Below are 19,604 nucleotides of genomic sequence, written 5' to 3'. Positions count from 1 at the left end.
ACTGACATCACACTCACATCACCCAACAGCAGATGTGAGGAACAGAGCCCTGTGCTCCAAACACCTCTGAAAATAGCTGCACCAGCACAGGTAATCATTCAAACTCTCTGCATACATTTCCCTATCAAATAAGAAGGTTGGTCTAAATGACATATAAGGTCAGTTTAGCTTCTCCTATTCTACTAACATTTTGGGTCACTTTTGCTCAACTGGGCACTTCCCAAATGCCTGAGCCACAGAAAATGAGTGAATTATGTTTTCTTGTTTACTATGCTAAAAGTTGGAGGAATTTGTTACACACATATAGGTAACTAACACATGGAAGATGACAGGCCCATCTGCTAACTACTGGTGGCATCCAAGAGGGCTCCATAAACTCAGGGGCTTACACTGAAAGCCCAGGGGCATCTTGACATCTGCCCTGCAATAAAGCATCTATGGCCTCTGCAAAAATCCTACCAGTGCATTTGCTGGGGTGCTGACAAAAAATGCTTCAATGATACCTACATGCTAAGGGACCCAGGGCTCATGAACTCGTCCTCAACTCAGTCACTGCTAGAAGCGGGGGTATGGGAGTTGTTTATCTCACAGAGAAAGATCTCTGATCAAACATGCTCCTTAACTCACCTGAGTTTGTGGAATCTGAAATTCCAGTTGAACAGAAACCATGTGGTAATTTCCTGATAATCTGTGTCACTGCATAACTTTCTTTTTATCTGTAAATTAGAAAAACAAGAATTTTCAATGGAATTTGATTCAGCCACAATAAAGAATGAGATTTTATCCTTTGCAGAGAAATGGATGGAAATGGAGATTATCTTAAGTGAAATTAGCCAGGTTCTGAAACCAAACACTGCATGTTTTCTCTCAGATGTAGAATACAGGCCCAATAAATATACAAAGAGTGCTATGAAAAACAACTCAATCTGACGGGGAGTCCCTAATGGGAGGGAGAACATTTAAAAGAACGAAGTTAAGAATGTGAATGTATTTTCTATACATCAAAAATGGAAGGGGAATAAAGTAAAAAGGACAACAGGAAGGGATGAAACAATTAGGATCATAAGACGTATGTACATGGAAATGTCACAGTGAAACTCCCTATAGACCTATCTTAAACAAAAAAATATCATTTTTTTTCAAAAGAAGAAAACAGACCCAGTCCCACCAAACACAAACATATAAACTAATAAAAAACACAACACAAGAAAGGAAACCTGGTCTTGTCTCGCGGTCAGTTACATTGGGAGCAGGGAGGATTATTAGTAAATGGTTGTGAGGGTGAATAGGATGGAAATATTGTGTACTCATGTATGAAAATGGAAACATGAGACCTGTGAAACTATTCCAGGAATAGGGAGGGAGATAATAAAGGAAAATGATGGAAGGGATGATTTTAACTATGACATAGTGTAAAAAACTTTTGTAAATGTAACAACATATACCCAGTACAACAGTACTCAATAAACAATATTTAAAAAGAAAAACCATACCACTCCAGCACACCTTCTGTGCGTTGAGTATTTTCAACAGAGGCTTGTGGAAAATATTTGCAAGAGCTGGCTTTGAACTGCGATCCTCCTGTTTCTACCTGCTGAGGTGAGAGAAATGCAGGTATACGTCACGGGCAAACAGCCCAAATTTCAGGTACATTACTATGGGTTTTTTATCACATACCGATCCATTCCTAAACAATATAGTGATTGGTGTTGGATGGTTTGGCTCTGTGTATTCTTTTCGGGGTTCACTGTACTTCTTTAATCTAAAGATTTATAGAACTTTGACAGGAGGTGTTGCTAAAAGGGTAGAACAACTGCTTTGCAAGTGAAAAGCATTGAGTTTCAACGCCAGTATTACCAGTCCCAACAGTTCCACCAAAACCAAAAAAGTTTACGAAGATCTCTACTGAGGCATGGTATCACCCGATCCTAGGATGCTCAGGTCACCCGTGTGCTCAGGCCATGTGTGCCCCGTATATCGAGGACCCAAATAAAAGAGAAGTCTTCCACACGAGACAGTGGCACCTACCTCCAGCTTCTCCATGCTTGGCTGGCTGTGCTACCATAGCAAGAGGCCAGGCAGGAGCTGCCTCGGGAATGTGTATGTTGCAGTGGCTGGGATCCCACTGTGACATCACAACCAAGTCTGTCCTGATTGGTCAGACCACGTAAGCACTGCCTCTATGGCCCCTCTCCCTTCAGTCTCCAGCCATTTGTGTGGCAGTTTCCTGGCAAGAACTTGTGATCTGGGAATTGCTTTTCTCCTCCACGTTCCCTCCTCAGATCATTCAAGGTTCAACTGGCATGACATTTCTGACTTCTTCCAAACTACTCCCAATCTGGACCCCACACTTTGGAGGACAGGAAGGCTTTCACCTGGTGAGTACACAAACACCTCAAGCCCTTTGAAGGTAAATAAGCCAGGAAAACTCCCTGAACCTTGGATGAGGCAACTTCCTTCTCAGAACTACATCTTCCATCATCTGGGAGGGTATTCCCTTAACTGACCCAAAATATCACAGAGTGAGGGCCTGGGGCTGTCTTCCAGCCTACAGTGTTCCTAACTTGAACAAAACACGCAAAAGCACACACTGGCTGCCAAGAGCCTCAAGGTGACCACAAGAATTCACTTCCTAACGACACAGAAATTACTTCACTTTGATCTGAGAAGTACACAGGCACACACACGCTATAGCCAAGGAATGCTTAGGGTTCTCTAGTGACTGAAAAGCTTACCACCTCTCGGAAGAATGGCAGATTTCAGGAACACCACAACCTATGGAAGAAACATGAAACTCTCAGCAAGGACATCCAAATCTGCAATGGTTCTCTGAGGGACATCACAGTTCACCTTTCATTCATGGAACCGAAGACATAAAGTCAGTGCCACACAAGGCTGTTCCTCAAGTGACTCGGGGAAGGAACCTATATTCTACCAACCAGTGTTGGGAAACTAAACAACAAACATCCCACACACACTCACACACAGAGAATGAGTGACATACTAATATTTATCTTGTATGTGAATTTCTTACATTCTATGGAGTTAATTACAACTTTGTGCAAGACCAGAAGTCATAGAACATCACCCAGCCTTGTTCGTTCCATCTATTTCCTCCACGTTAATGATAGATTTTGATTCAAAGACACTTCTGCATGCCTAAGCAGCGGATACACTCAAAGAGTGTGAAACAATTGGTAATATGAGAATTTATGACAAATAGCAAAGAAATTAATATATGAACAAATGAGAAATATTAAGCACACAGACAAAGACAGACACATACACACAAGAAACGCCCACAGAAAGGTAGACACAGACACCCAGGAACCTGGCCTCTATTCAACGCAAGTCGAATGTTATCTGCAAAGGCTGAAATCCTGGCGTTACCCTACTGAGGCGACACTTTAAGCACTTTAGGAAGGATCAAACTTAGAAAAACCCAAGAAGTGACATCACTTCCAACATTGTCCTTGGAAGGAAGACATACTACCACCATTATGCCAAGGAACAACTAAAGGCTAATCGAGAGTCAGTGTCTGAAGCCATCACTTGAACTCAAATCACTTCTAGCAGGGTAACGAGGCACATACATATATGCATCGTGATAGCCTCACATACCCTGCACATATTCAAGGATCCCTGAATCTTTCCTCCTCAGTGAATTGATTACAGTTTACCTAGGGAGTAACAACACAGTGAAAAACCCAAAATTACTGCCTTCCGAAGGAGCATTCCTGACTGGCATTATTAGGAACACAGCATCCACGGACAATGATCCAGGAACTATTTTCAACCGCACATGAGGCCCCACACACAAACACACCCACACAATGAATGTGACCCATGAATATTAACTACTTTGTGTAAGTCAATTTCTGGGCTTTCATCAAAAAAAGTACCTTTCAGCAGAACCCATACTTATGAACACCTGGAAACACCGGTGAATGAGGTGAATTCCTTCCAACCTTCACTGCCTGTGCTTTGATGTACTCTGCAGACCAGAGAAGAATTTATATCAGATCAACAGGTGTCTGTGCTGTGCCTCCATGGAACCTTTTCCTCCCTTGCCAGTCCACTAGAACCACACCTTGAGATGACGTGGTGAGGAATAGAAGCAGAAACCAAGGCTCCAGAATGGGGAAATCTTTGCCAGGTATACATCTGACTGAAATTAATACCGAGAATATACTCAAAAACTAAATTCCCGTAAAAATCAGTGACCCAATGAAGAAATACACAAATGCACTTAACAGAGCTTGTTCCAAGGCAGAAGTCCAAAGGACCTACAACTACATAAAGAAATGCTCACCATCGCTCGTCTGAAAGAATTCAAAAATGAAAACCATACCAAGATTCCAAACCACTCCCATTGTAATGGCTATCAAGAATACAAACAACTAATGTTTTCAAGGATGTCTAAAAAAAAGGAACCCTCATATGCAGTTAGTGGGAATGCAAATTAGTACAACAACTGTGGAAAACAATATGGAAGCTTCTCGAAACTCAAAGTAGAATTGCTGTGTGATCCAGCATTATCATTCATAGGGATATACCTGAATGAATGCAAGCCAGGTAACAATACAGACACCTGCACATCCGTGTTTACTGCAGCATTACTCACAACAGCTAACATATGTAAACGGCCAAGATGCCTCACAACTGATACATGGATCCAAAACTGTGGCATTTACACACAATGGAATTTTATTCAGCCTTAAATAAGCATGAAATTTTGTTGTTTGCAGGTAAATGGATGGAACTAGAGAACATCACCTTAAGTTAAATTAGTCAGGTTGGGGAAACCAAAGGCCACATGTTTTTTCTCACACATGCACTAGAGACCTGACACACATACAAGCAGTAGTATGAACAACAGGTCTAAGGGGAGCTCATTTATGAGAGAGAGAGGGTAAAAGGAGGAGGTTAACCAGGTCAATATGGTTGTTGTACTTTCTGTAGAGGAATGCAGAATTTTAAAAACTTTTGAAACTATCATAAGAAGGAGAATAAAGTAGAAAAGCAAAAAATCGAGGGAATGACCCAATTTGTGTTATAACGTGTACATATATATATATATATGCATAGAGCTATATATGTATGAGCAAATGTCACAATGAAACATCCCGTATAGCTATCTCAATTAAACAAACAAAAACGTGCGGGTCACCAGTGTCTCACAACCGCAGTCCCTGTGACTCAGAAGGGAGAGATAAGGAAGATCTTGGTTCAAACACAGCTTGGGCAAATAGTTTGCAAGACCCTGTCTCAAAAACACCTATCACAAAAAAAGGGCTGGTGAACTGCCTCAAGGTAGAGTCCCTGAGTTCAAGCCCCAGTTCTGCCCCCCACACTAAAACAAAATAAACACAAAAAGGGATTTTTGGTAACAGAAATGGAAAATAGGTCCTGTATAGGGAGTTGTTACTTGTGGGAGGGGTGAGGATATAAGGAAAGGGTGTAGGATATGGTATAAATATTATATACTCATGTATGAAAATGGAAAAACGAGACGTGATGAAACTATTCCAGGAATACGGTGAGAGAGAATAAAGGAGAATGTGGAGGGATGAATTCAACTATGGCATATTATAAGAATTTTGGCAAAAGTCACAATGTACCCCCACTACAGTAAGTTTGTTAAAACTCAGGAATGGAAAAAAAGTGTTTTTAATCATTGTGTTCATTTCACTGACCTTCACAGACAGAAGTTACACAACCAAACTTAATCGGCCAGTTTTCCCACAAACTAACACCCAAATGACTGACTATGCATGTTAGTTCTCATGACCTCATACCTCCTCACAAACATTATAGCACTGACATCACACTCACATCACCCAACAGCAGATCTGAGGAACAGAGCCCTGTGCTCCAAACACCTCTGAAAATAGCTGCACCAGCACAGGTAATCATTCAAACTCTCTGCATACATTTCCCTATCAAATAAGAAGGTTGGTCTAAATGACATATAAGGTCAGTTTGGCTTCTCCTATTCTACTAACATTTTTGGTCACTTTTGCTCAACTGGGCACTTCCCAAATACCTGACCCACAGAAAATGAGTGAATTATGTTTTCTTGTTTACTATGCTAAAAGTTGGAGGAATTTGTTACACACATATAGGTAACTAACACATGGAAGATGACAGGCCCATCTGCTAACTACTGGTGGCATCCAAGAGGGCTCCATAAACTCAGGGGCTTACACTGAAAGCCCAGGGGCATCTTGACATCTGCCCTGCCATAAAGCATCTATGGCCTCTGCAAAAATCCTACCAGTGCATTTGCTGGGGTGCTGACAAAAAATGCTTCAATGATACATACATGCTAAGGGACCCAGGGCTCATGAACTCGTCCTCAACTCAGTCACTGCTAGAAGCGGGGGTATGGGAGTTGTTTATCTCACAGAAAAAGATCTCTGATCAAACATGCTCCTTAACTCACCTGAGTTTGTGGAATCTGAAATTCCAGTTGAACAGAAACCATGTGGTAATTTCCTGATAATCTGTGTCACTGCATAACTTTCTTTTTATCTGTAAATTAGAAAAACAAGAATTTTCAATGGAATTTGATTCAGCCACAATAAAGAATGAGATTTTATCCTTTGCAGAGAAATGGATGGAAATGGAGATTATCTTAAGTGAAATTAGCCAGGTTCTGAAACCAAACACTGCATGTTTTCTCTCAGATGTAGAATACAGGCCCAATAAATATACAAAGAGTGCTATGAAAAACAACTCAATCTGACGGGGAGTCCCTAAAGGGAGGGAGAACATTTAAAAGAACGAAGTTAAGAATGTGAATGTATTTTCTATACATCAAAAATGGAAGGGGAATAAAGTAAAAAGGACAACAGGAAGGGATGAAACAATTAGGATCATAAGACGTATGTACATGGAAATGTCACAGTGAAACTCCCTATAGACCTATCTTAAACAAAAAAATATCATTTTTTTTTCAAAAGAAGAAAACAGACCCAGTCCCACCAAACACAAACATATAAACTAATAAAAAACACAACACAAGAAAGGAAACCTGGTCTTGTCTCGCGGTTAGTTACATTGGGAGCAGGGAGGATTATTAGTAAATGGTTGTGAGGGTGAATAGGATGGAAATATTGTGTACTCATGTATGAAAATGGAAACATGAGACCTGTAAAACTATTCCAGGAATAGGGAGGGAGATAATAAAGGAAAATGATGGAAGGGATGATTTTAACTATGACATAGTGTAAAAAACTTTTGTAAATGTAACAACATATACCCAGTACAACAGTACTCAATAAACAATATTTAAAAAAAGAAAAACCATACCACTCCAGCACACCTTCTGTGCGTTGAGTATTTTCAACAGAGGCTTGTGGAAAATATTTGCAAGAGCTGGCTTTGAACTGCGATCCTCCTGTTTCTACCTGCTGAGGTGAGAGAAATGCAGGTATACGTCACGGGCAAACAGCCCAAATTTCAGGTACATTACTATGGGTTTTTTATCACATACCGATCCATTCCTAAACAATATAGGGATTGGTGTTGGATGGTTTGGCTCTGTTTATTCTTTTCGGGGTTCACTGTACTTCTTTAATCTAAAGATTTATAGAACTTTGACAGGAGGTGTTGCTAAAAGGGTAGAGCAACTGCTTTGCAAGTGAAAAGCATTGAGTTTCAACGCCAGTATTACCAGTCCCAACAGTTCCACCAAAACCAAAAAAGTTTACGAAGATCTCTACTGAGGCATGGTATCACCCGATCCTAGGATGCTCAGGTCACCCGTGTGCTCAGGCCACGTGTGCCCCGCATATCGAGGACCCAAATAAAAGAGAAGTCTTCCACACGAGACAGGGGCACCTACCTCCAGCTTCTCCATGCTTGGCTGGCTGTGCTACCATAGCAAGAGGCCAGGCAGGAGCTGCCTCGGGAATGTGTATGTTGCAGTGGCTGGGATCCCACTGTGACATCACAACCAAGTCTGTCCTGATTGGTCAGACCACGTAAGCACTGCCTCTATGGCCCCTCTCCCTTCAGTCTCCAGCCATTTGTGTGGCAGTTTCCTGGCAAGAACTTGTGATCTGGGAATTGCTTTTCTCCTCCACGTTCCCTCCTCAGATCATTCAAGGTTCAACTGGCATGACATTTCTGACTTCTTCCAAACTACTCCCAATCTGGACCCCACACTTTGGAGGACAGGAAGGCTTTCACCTGGTGAGTACACAAACACCTCAAGCCCTTTGAAGGTAAATAAGCCAGGAAAACTCCCTGAACCTTGGATGAGGCAACTTCCTTCTCAGAACTACATCTCCCATCATCTGGGAGGGTATTCCCTTAACTGACCCAAAATATCACAGAGTGAGGGCCTGGGGCTGCCTTCCAGCCTACAGTGTTCCTAACTTGAACAAAACACGCAAAAGCACACACTGGCTGCCAAGAGCCTCAAGGTGACCACAAGAATTCACTTCCTAACGACACAGAAATTACTTCACTTTGATCTGAGAAGTACACAGGCACACACACGCTATAGCCAAGGAATGCTTAGGGTTCTCTAGTGACTGAAATGCTTACCACCTCTCGGAAGAATGGCAGATTTCAGGAACACCACAACCTATGGAATAAACATGAAACTCTCAGGAAGGACATCCAAATCTGCAATGGTTCTCTGAGGGACATCACAGTTCACCTTTCATTCATGGAACCCAAGACATAAAGTCAGTGCCACACAAGGCTGTTCCTCAAGTGACTTGGGGAAGGAACCTATATTCTACCAACCAGTGTTGGGAAACTAAACAACAAACATCCCACACACACTCACACACAGAGAATGAGTGACATACTAATATTTATCTTGTATGTGAATTTCTTACATTCTATGGAGTTAATTACAACTTTGTGCAAGACCAGAAGTCATAGAACATCACCCAGCCTTGTTCGTTCCATCTATTTCCTCCACGTTAATGATAGATTTTGATTCAAAGACACTTCTGCATGCCTAAGCAGCGGATACACTCAAAGAGTGTGAAACAATTGGTAATATGAGAATTTATGACAAATAGCAAAGAAATTAATACATGAACAAATGAGAAATATTAAGCACACAGACAAAGACAGACACATACACACAAGAAACGCACACAGAAAGGTAGACACAGACACCCAGGAACCTGGCCTCTATTCAACGCAAGTCGAATGTTATCTGCAAAGGCTGAAATCCTGGCGTTACCCTACTGAGGCGACACTTTAAGCACTTTAGGAAGGATCAAACTTAGAAAAACCCAAGAAGTGACATCACTTCCAACATTGTCCTTGGAAGGAAGACATACTACCACCATTATGCCAAGGAACAACTAAAGGCTAATCGAGAGTCAGTGTCTGAAGCCATCACTTGAACTCAAATCACTTCTAGCAGGGTAACGAGGCACATACATATATGCATCGTGATAGCCTCACATACCCTGCACATATTCAAGGATCCCTGAATCTTTCCTCCTCAGTGAATTGATTACAGTTTACCTAGGGAGTAACAACACAGAGAAAAACCCAAAATTACTGCCTTCCGAAGGAGCATTCCTGACTGGCATTATTAGGAACACAGCATCCACGGACAATGATCCAGGAACTATTTTCAACCACACATGCGGCCCCACACACAAACACACCCACACAATGAATGTGACCCATGAATATTAACTACTTTGTGTAAGTCAATTTCTGGGCTTTCATCAAAAAAAAGTACCTTTCAGCAGAACCCATACTTATGAACACCTGGAAACACCGGTGAATGAGGTGAATTCCTTCCAACCTTCACTGCCTGTGCTTTGATGTACTCTGCAGACCAGAGAAGAATTAATATCAGATCAACAGGTGTCTGTGCTGTGCCTCCATGGAACCTTTTCCTCCCTTGCCAGTCCACTAGAACCACACCTTGAGATGACGTGGTGAGGAATAGAAGCAGAAACCAAGGCTCCAGAATGGGGAAATCATTGCCAGGTATACATCTGACTGAAATTAATACCGAGAATATACTCAAAAACTAAATTCCCGTAAAAATCAGTGACCCAATGAAGAAATACACGAATGAACTTAACAGAGCTTGTTCCAAGGCAGAAGTCCAAAGGACCTACAACTACATAAAGAAATGCTCACCATCGCTCGTCAGAAAGAAAACAAAAATGAAAACCATACCAAGATTCCAAACCACTCCCATTGTAATGGCTATCAAGAATACAAACAGCTAATGTTTTCAAGGATGTCTAAAAAAAAGGAACCCTCATATGCAGTTAGTGGGAATGCAAATTACTACAACAACTGTGGAAAACAATATGGAGGCTTCTCGAAACTCAAAGTAGAATTGCTGTGTGATCCAGCATTATCATTCATAGGGATATACCTGAATGAATGCAAGCCAGGTAACAATACAGACACCTGCACATCCGTGTTTACTGCAGCATTACTCACAACAGCTAACATATGTAAACGGCCAAGATGCCTCACAACTGATACATGGATCCAAAACTGTGGCATTTACACACAATGGAATTTTATTCAGCCTTAAATAAGCATGAAATTTTGTTGTTTGCAGGTAAATGGATGGAACTAGAGAACATCACCTTAAGTTAAATTAGTCAGGTTGGGGAAACCAAAGGCCACATGTTTTTTCTCACACATGCACTAGAGACCTGACACACATACAAGCAGTAGTATGAACAACAGGTCTAAGGGGAGCTCATTTATGAGAGAGAGAGGGTAAAAGGAGGAGGTTAACCAGGTCAATATGGTTGTTGTACTTTCTGTAGAGGAATGCAGAATTTTAAAAACTTTTGAAACTACCATAAGAAGGAGAATAAAGTAGAAAAGCAAAAAATCGAGGGAATGACCCAATTTGTGTTATAACGTGTACATATATATATATGCATAGAGCTATATATGTATGAGCAAATGTCACAATGAAACATCCCGTATAGCTATCTCAATTAAACAAACAAAAACGTGCGGGTCACCAGTGGCTCACACCCGCAGTCCCTGTGACTCAGAAGGGAGAGATAAGGAAGATCTTGGTTCAAACACAGCTTGGGCAAATAGTTTGCCAGACCCTGTCTCAAAAACACCTATCACAAAAAAAGGGCTGGTGAACTGCCTCAAGGTAGAGTCCCTGAGTTCAAGCCCCAGTTCTGCCCCCCACACTAAAACAAAATAAACACAAAAAGGGATTTTTGGTAACAGAAATGGAAAATAGGTCCTGTATAGGGAGTTGTTACTTGTGGGAGGGGTGAGGATATAAGGAAAGGGTGTAGGATATGGTATAAATATTATATACTCATGTATGAAAATGGAAAAACGAGACGTGATGAAACTATTCCAGGAATACGGTGAGAGAGAATAAAGGAGAACGTGGAGGGATGAATTCAACTATGGCATATTATAAGAACTTTGGCAAAAGTCACAATGTACCCCCACTACAGTAAGTTTGTTAAAACTCAGGAATGGAAAAAAAGTGTTTTTAATCATTGTGTTCATTTCACTGACCTTCACAGACAGAAGTTACACAACCAAACTTAATCGGCCAGTTTTCCCACAAACTAACACCCAAATGACTGACTATGCATGTTAGTTCTCATGACTTCATACCTCCTCACAAACATTACAGCACTGACATCACACTCACATCACCCAACAGCAGATGTGAGGAACAGAGCCCTGTGCTCCAAACACCTCTGAAAATAGCTGCACCAGCACAGGTAATCATTCAAACTCTCTGCATACATTTCCCTATCAAATAAGAAGGTTGGTCTAAATGACATATAAGGTCAGTTTGGCTTCTCCTATTCTACTAACATTTTGGGTCACTTTTGCTCAACTGGGCACTTCCCAAATGCCTGAGCCACAGAAAATGAGTGAATTATGTTTTCTTGTTTACTATGCTAAAAGTTGGAGGAATTTGTTACACACATATAGGTAACTAACACATGGAAGATGACAGGCCCATCTGCTAACTACTGGTGGCATCCAAGAGGGCTCCATAAACTCAGGGGCTTACACTGAAAGCCCAGGGGCATCTTGACATCTGCCCTGCAATAAAGCATCTATGGCCTCTGCAAAAATCCTACCAGTGCATTTGCTGGGGTGCTGACAAAAAATGCTTCAATGATACCTACATGCTAAGGGACCCAGGGCTCATGAACTCGTCCTCAACTCAGTCACTGCTAGAAGCGGGGGTATGGGAGTTGTTTATCTCACAGAGAAAGATCTCTGATCAAACATGCTCCTTAACTCACCTGAGTTTGTGGAATCTGAAATTCCAGTTGAACAGAAACCATGTGGTAATTTCCTGATAATCTGTGTCACTGCATAACTTTCTTTTTATCTGTAAATTAGAAAAACAAGAATTTTCAATGGAATTTGATTCAGCCACAATAAAGAATGAGATTTTATCCTTTGCAGAGAAATGGATGGAAATGGAGATTATCTTAAGTGAAATTAGCCAGGTTCTGAAACCAAACACTGCATGTTTTCTCTCAGATGTAGAATACAGGCCCAATAAATATACAAAGAGTGCTATGAAAAACAACTCAATCTGATGGGGAGTCCCTAATGGGAGGGAGAACATTTAAAAGAACGAAGTTAAGAATGTGAATGTATTTTCTATACATCAAAAATGGAAGGGGAATAAAGTAAAAAGGACAACAGGAAGGGATGAAACAATTAGGATCATAAGACGTATGTACATGGAAATGTCACAGTGAAACTCCCTATAGACCTATCTTAAACAAAAAAATATCATTTTTTTTATCCCACCAAAACCAAAAAAGTCTATTTAGAGCTCTAGTCTTCAGGAAATTTAGAAAAAGAATTTAAGCATTGAGTATATTTTTAACAAAATTAGCGAACACCACTAATTTTCTTCCAAATAATCAAATATGGAGCCCACACTTTCATGCTTCACAATATAATTTTAGAGCTCTTAAAATGGTTAAGAACACTCCTCATTGTTACAGTGCTGAGAAGTCATGAAAAAAATTCTTAAGAACAGAGGCTGGGCAGAGTGATTCATGTTTGTAGCAATACCAGCTACTTGGTAGGCAGATGATCACAGTTCTAATCCAGGGAAAGCAAAAAGTTAATGAGACCTGGGCTAGTGATATGGCTCAAATGGTATACTCCCTGCCTAGCAATTACAATGCCCTGAGATCAAACCCCAATACTACAAAATAAAATCCCACAGTTAGCAAGACCCCATCTCAAACAGTAAGCTGAGCATGTTATTGTGTGCCTGTTTTCTAATTGGTGTCCCAAGTCCCACCACCCCCAAAATAATCCAATCTGTGTGATGTGGCATAGGGAGGAGGATCAAGGTCTGAGGGCCCACCCTGGGTAAAAACTCAAGAGACCATAGCTGAAAAATAACTAAAAGAAAAATGGGATAGGGGTATGGCTCAAGTGGTAGAGCAGCTACCATGCAAGTAAGAGACCCTGACTTCAAACACCATGATTATCAGAAATTTTTAAAAAGAACAGAATCTGAGAATGCCTTACTTGCCTAGCATAGTCAAGGAACTGGGTTCAATCACCAGCACTGGAAAAAAAACAAAAATTAAATGAAAAACTGTTCTTACATTGTTAATACATGCAGGTACACTTAATTTTTAATTTCAAACTCATTATTTTATAACCCAACTCATTAGGAAACAAAACTGAGGATACTCAAAACAATGATCATGTGCACTAAAGGAAATTCCTAAACAATTCTAACAATGTTTGGAGAAATGAAAACATAACCGCCTCAAAGGATACTTTCCTCAAATACTACTATTTGATTGACTGGCTTCTAATGTATTCATTAATAATCCAGAGGAACTGTAACAGCACAATTATGTCAATTGAAAGAGATGACTTCAAATTATTGACTTTCCAACAGCACCTGACCCAGTGACTCAGGCAGACACAATATGAATTTGTTGATTAAGTAAACATGTGATGACATCAAATGCAGATCAAGCTTTTTGTCTGTCAATTTGCTCAGTATGTCAAAAAGCTGTCAAAAAATAGAATTATAAATACCATTTTGAACAATGCTGTATCACTTGGCCTCAGGAACAGTCACTTTTACCTGCCAATCTTTTTTTTATATTTTGTAACAAAGCATAACCCAGGTGAATATAATCTTCAATGCCAGGGCTCTCAGGCATTTTTATGCTGTGAAGCTCATCAGCTGTTCTGCTTTTTGTGATATCATCTAAGTATTTTTAAAGGGCAGGCTTTTTTGTGTGAAAAAAAGAAAAGAAAGTCTGAAAACCAGTGATACAAAAAACTGTATAATCACAGTTTATTCACATCTAGATTCCACTTGCGTACTTGCATCAGACTGCATTCTTTTACTGCTCAAAATGCTTCTCTTCCAGTACCACTCCTCTTGCCAAATTATATCACTAATCATTCTCACAACTATTTTGATTGATGGCTTTAAAATACTACTTCTTGGGTCAGAGATGTAGCTCAGTTGTAGAACACTTGCCCAGTATGTGCAAAGGTCCTGGGTTTAATCCTCAGCACAGAGGGGAAAAATGTATGTGAGTGTGTATATATATTCTTTATTATAAGTTTTATTCTTTTCCAAGTTTGCTAAAATAAGTACATACTACTCATAGAGTAGAAAATTATTTCATCTTTTGAAATATCTTTGTCTGAAATCTCCTTTCTAGCTACAGGAGTTTTTTTAAGACCCTGAAATTTTACATCTGGCTAGCCTCACTCTATTTCTTTTTGCAGTGGTAATGAAATTTGAACTCACGGCCTCAGGCATGGTAGTCAGGCACTCTAACTGCTTGAGCCACTCCACCAGTCTATACTCTCCGTACATTCAGCACCCATCTCTTCCTTTCAAGTAATTAAGGTCTCTAAATTCCATCACTCCATCTCTATAAATAATTCAAAATATCCCTGCAGTGAGCTGCCTCTCCCTCTCCTAAGAGTTATTTCAGTAGAAAAATCAGAAACCTCTTCCAAAAATGATTTCTGCTCAAATATTGTAATTCTTGTCCAACCAAAGTTCCTAATATCTAGTTATCCAGTTGCAAGGTTAAATTAGCTACCTCTTATCTGTCAGAGCACCATAGACATTTGGCAATAAAACTTATTCTTTAAGACCAGATATCTTCCTTCTGGAAAAAGCTTCAGTGGCTGAACATTTATTGACTATATGTAATGATAGTGCACTACAGTGAGACAGCTTTCATGTGAGTGAGCAACAAATTGTAAGACTTATTAATTAAAATCTGGGTTTAATGGCACATACCTATAATGTCAGCAATCGAGCATCTGAGGTAGGAGGCCAGCCTGGGCTACACAGCAAGCTCATGTCTCAAAAAATCAAAATTAAGCTGGTGGCAGGGTTCAAGTGGTAGAGCACTTGCCTAGCATGCATGAAGCCCTAGATTCAATTCCCAATACTTAAAAGAATAAATAAAGTTGTGTTAAAACACAAAAATCCCATACCACTTACTTGACTAGAAAGGTTCTTAAAGACACTGTGCTGTTAATATTTACCTTAGGCAACTTTAAGAGTGTTGAAGCTGGAATGTGGCTTCAGAGTTAGAGAGCCTCCCTAGCAGACACAAAGTCTGAATTCGCACCCTCGTGCCACAAAAAAAGTATTGAGCAAATGTGGTGTGCAAAAGATGCCTTCATTTACAAGTACACCGTGACAGTGAACTTGCAGAATCCTAAATCAACGTTTGACAACCAAGTTCCTGTGCATAATACAGTGAGCTTCAAAACTTCTTCTGGACTGAAACAATGCTCACCCTTTCTGTCCTCTCAGAGCTTGGTAGTCCTTGTCTTCCTGAAGGAATTTCTCGCACTGAAAGCAGTCAGCATACTTAGAAATGACAGTTCTTGTTTTAAATGTCCACGCTGACTTCTCAAGTCTTCAGAAGAATCCATCCCACCACAGAATATGATCTGCAGATTTTCTGAAATGATTCTGTAAAAAAGCAAATATTAGAAACAGTTATTCCAACTACTAACAATTATTTCAGATAATACACAATTTTGCTAAAAACATTCTCATTTTGTTCCTCATAATCTCTCCACATTCAACCTCAGAATTTTCTGAATACCAATGTGACCTATACCATCATTTCTATACCATCATTACCCCCAAATCATAGTACTGAATTTGTAGCCCTGGGAAACACAGTGACAAACCTGGTCTCAAAACAGCATCTACAAGCACCCACAGTAGCCCTGGTCGCAGAGCTGCTCTCCAGGACAGCAGTGCAGCAGGAGCCTTGTCAGGGCTCATTGAGCCTCAGACCAGTTCTGGGGGAAGAGGCAGTGGCTTCAGGGCAGGAGGAGAAGGTGTGACTTGCTTTCCCCTGTCACCAGCAAAGAGCACCAAGGGCGGGGCAACACCTTCCAACTGTTCCTGCCCCACAGCACAGAGTTCATAAGCTTCAAGTTGGAGCTCTGAGGCTTCTTCTGCACCAAGACCACCAGCTCTCTACGCAGTGCTGCTCCAAGGTTATCCATGGCTGTGCTTCCTCTGGGGTCTGGGACCGGACCCCAGCGACGCCCACCCCGTGTCCGAGGTACTGCACGCCTGATCCCCCCACCGCCCAACGCACTGCCTGCTGACCCATGCCGCCTGCAACCCAATGCAGGGCACGCTGACCCCAGAACCCCGACACACCACATGCCTGTCCCCCGCTGCCCACAACTCGATGCACTGCACGCTGACCCCCAAAACCCGACACACCGACGCCTGACCGACGCCGCCCACAGCCGGATGGATGCACCACCCACAGCCCTCAGCACCACACGCCTGACCCCCTCCGCCCGCATCCTGGCGCACCTCCCGCCTGACCCACGCTGCCTGCAGCCGGACCACCTCCCGCCTGACCTCCGAGGCAGGACGCACCAGCACGCCTGACACCCGCCGCCTGATGCACCTCTCGCCTGACCCCGCTGCCCACAACCTGACCCACCGCACGCCTGACCTCCGCCGCCCCCATCCCGGTGCGCCTCCCGCCTTACCCAGGCCACAGGCATCCCCACGCACCTCAAGCCTGACCCCCGCCGCCCTCATTCGGAAACACCTCCTGACTGACCCCTGCCACGCGCAGCCCAACGCACTGCCTGACCCAGATGCCCGCAGCCCTGTGCACTTCCCACCTGACCTCCGCCGCACGCCGCACCGCACGCCTGACCCCGCCAACCATAACCCGACGCACTGCACGCCTGACCCCCGCCGCTAGCATCCTGACCCACCTCCCGCCTGACCCACGCCGCCTGCAGCCCAACCACCTCCCGCCTGACCCCCGCTGCCCGATGCACCGCTCGCCTGACCCCGTCGCCCACAACCCGACGCATCGCACGCCTGATCCCTGCCGCCTGCAGCCTTATGCACCTCCAGCCTGCACTCGCCACCAGCATCCCCACACGCACCTCCGCCTGACCCGCGCCGCCTAAAGCACTGCACGCCTGACCCCGCCGCGCACATCCTGAAGCACCTCCCGCCTGACCCCTGCCGAGCACATCCTGAAGTACCTCCTGCCTGACCCACTCCGCCTGCAGCCCGACCACCTCCCGCCTGACCCCGCCGCCCACAACCCAACACACTGCATGCCTGATCCCCGCCGCCCGCAGAACCTCCCGCCTGACCCACCCTGCCTGCAGTCCGACCACCTCCCGCCTGACCCCCGCCACCTGAAGCACTGCATGCCTGACCCCCGCCCGATGCACCGCTCGCCTGACCCCGCTGCTCACAACCCGACGCACCGCAAGCCTGACCCCCGCACCCCGGTACCTCCAGCCTGACCCACACCGCCACCATCCCGACGCACATCCCACCTAACCCCCGCCTCTCTCAGCCCAACATACCTCCCGCCTGACCCCCGCCGCGCTCATCCCGAAGCACCTCCCACCTGACCCCCCGCCGTGCTCATCCTGAAGCACCTCCCACCTGACCCCCACCGCTTGCAGCCAGACACACCTCCTGCCCAACCCCAGCGGCCTGCAGCCCGACGCACCTCCACCTGACCACACCGCCCGCTGACCCCGGCAACCCGACGCACCGCACGCTTGACCTCCGCCGTCCACAGCCCTACGCACCTCCAGTCTGACCCCGTCCGCCCGCTGACCCCGGCAACCCGAAAAACCGCACGCCTGACCTCCGCCGTCCACAGCCCTACGCACCTCCAGTCTGACCCCGGCCGCCCGCTGGCCCAGCAACCCGACGCACCGCATGCCTAACCCCCGCTGTCCGCAGCCCAACGCACCTCCCGCCTGACTCCCGCCGTCCGCAGCCTGCCGCACTTCCCGCCTGACCCCGCTGCCGCAGCCAGACCCACTGCCTGACCACCCCCCCCATGCCGGCAGCCCGACGCACCTCCCACCTGACCACGCTGCCAACTGACCCCGGCAACCCGACGCACTGCACGCCTGACCTTCGCCGTCCACTGCCAGACGCATCGCACGCCTGACCTCTGCCGTCAGCAGCCCAACGCACCTCCCGTCTGACCCCCGCCGCCCGCTGACCCCGGCAACCCGACGCACCGCACGCCTGACCCCCGCCGTCTGCAGCCAAACACCTCCCGCCTGACCCCCGCTGCCCGCAGCCAGACCCACTGCCTGACCGTCCCTCCCCATGGGGGAGCCCGACGCACCTCCTGCCTGACCCCGCAACCTGACTCAATGTCCTGCCTGACCCCACCACCTCCCCTATTTCCCCCCACCCCTACTTCCCGACCCGTCCCCACCGCCCGGGCCAACAGGACGCTCCTCAGATAGGAAGAGGGACCTACCATTGCCAAGCCCTACTCCGGAGTGCCATCACCCCACGCTGATCACCTTGCCCACTTTCTGAGACTGCCTGGGCTTGTGGGGCGAGCGCTGCCTGGCTGTGGGGCCAATACAGTAAGCCAAGGCCTGCCAGTGGGCGTGGAGTCCGTGCTGAGGCCCTGCCCTTCTCCAGCTTCCAGTGTAGGCGCTGCTCCAGTGCGCCCCCTGCCGGCCTCCTGTCAGTAGGCACTTTGCAGTGAACAAAGTTGAGTAAACTTGTCTAATTTTCTAGTACACTTATGCCCCTGCCTGGCGCTGAGAATGCTGGCAGCAGCCTGAGACTCCAGGACTGGGGCCCTGCTCGCCCCGGCGCCTGGTACCGCGCATGCAGGAGGACAGCGTGGACCCTCAGCTGACCATGGCCACGTCTCCAGGAATCCAGGCGCTCATCCCTTGAAGACTCCACCTCACTAGTCTGTCTGCAAGTCCTCCAACGAGGACTTTCATGCTCATGTATGAAAATGGAAACATGAGACCTGTGAAACTATTCCAGGAATAGGGACGGAGATAATAAAGGAAAATGATGGAAGGGATGATTTTAACTATGACATAGTGGAAAAAACTTTTGTAAATGTAACAACATATACCCAGTACAACAGTACTCAATAAACAATATTTCAAAAAAGAAAAACCATACCACTCCAGCACACCTTCTGTGCGTTGAGTATTTTCAACAGAGGCTTGTGGAAAATATTTGCAAGAGCTGGCTTTGAACTGCGATCCTCCTGTTTCTACCTGCTGAGGTGAGAGAAATGCAGGTATACGTCACGGGCAAACAG

The 19,604-nt window shown here is 44.6% G+C and overlaps 1 long non-coding RNA gene across 1 annotated transcript; it reads right to left on the bottom strand.

The window, feature by feature from the left end:
* Nucleotides 1-12,815: 12,815 nt before the first annotated feature.
* LOC141416838 (uncharacterized) lies at nt 12,816-19,417 on the bottom strand. Its single transcript, XR_012441414.1, has 3 exons — nt 18,789-19,417; nt 15,789-15,967; nt 12,816-13,561 (listed from the first exon to the last, which is right to left on the bottom strand). It is a non-coding gene; the product is annotated as an uncharacterized lncRNA (long non-coding RNA).
* Nucleotides 19,418-19,604: the final 187 nt, after the last annotated feature.

Source organism: Castor canadensis, chromosome 14 (assembly GCF_047511655.1).
Source record: "Castor canadensis chromosome 14, mCasCan1.hap1v2, whole genome shotgun sequence".
Lineage (NCBI taxonomy): Eukaryota > Metazoa > Chordata > Mammalia > Rodentia > Castoridae > Castor > Castor canadensis.
This window is presented reverse-complemented; position numbering and strand designations above follow the sequence as displayed.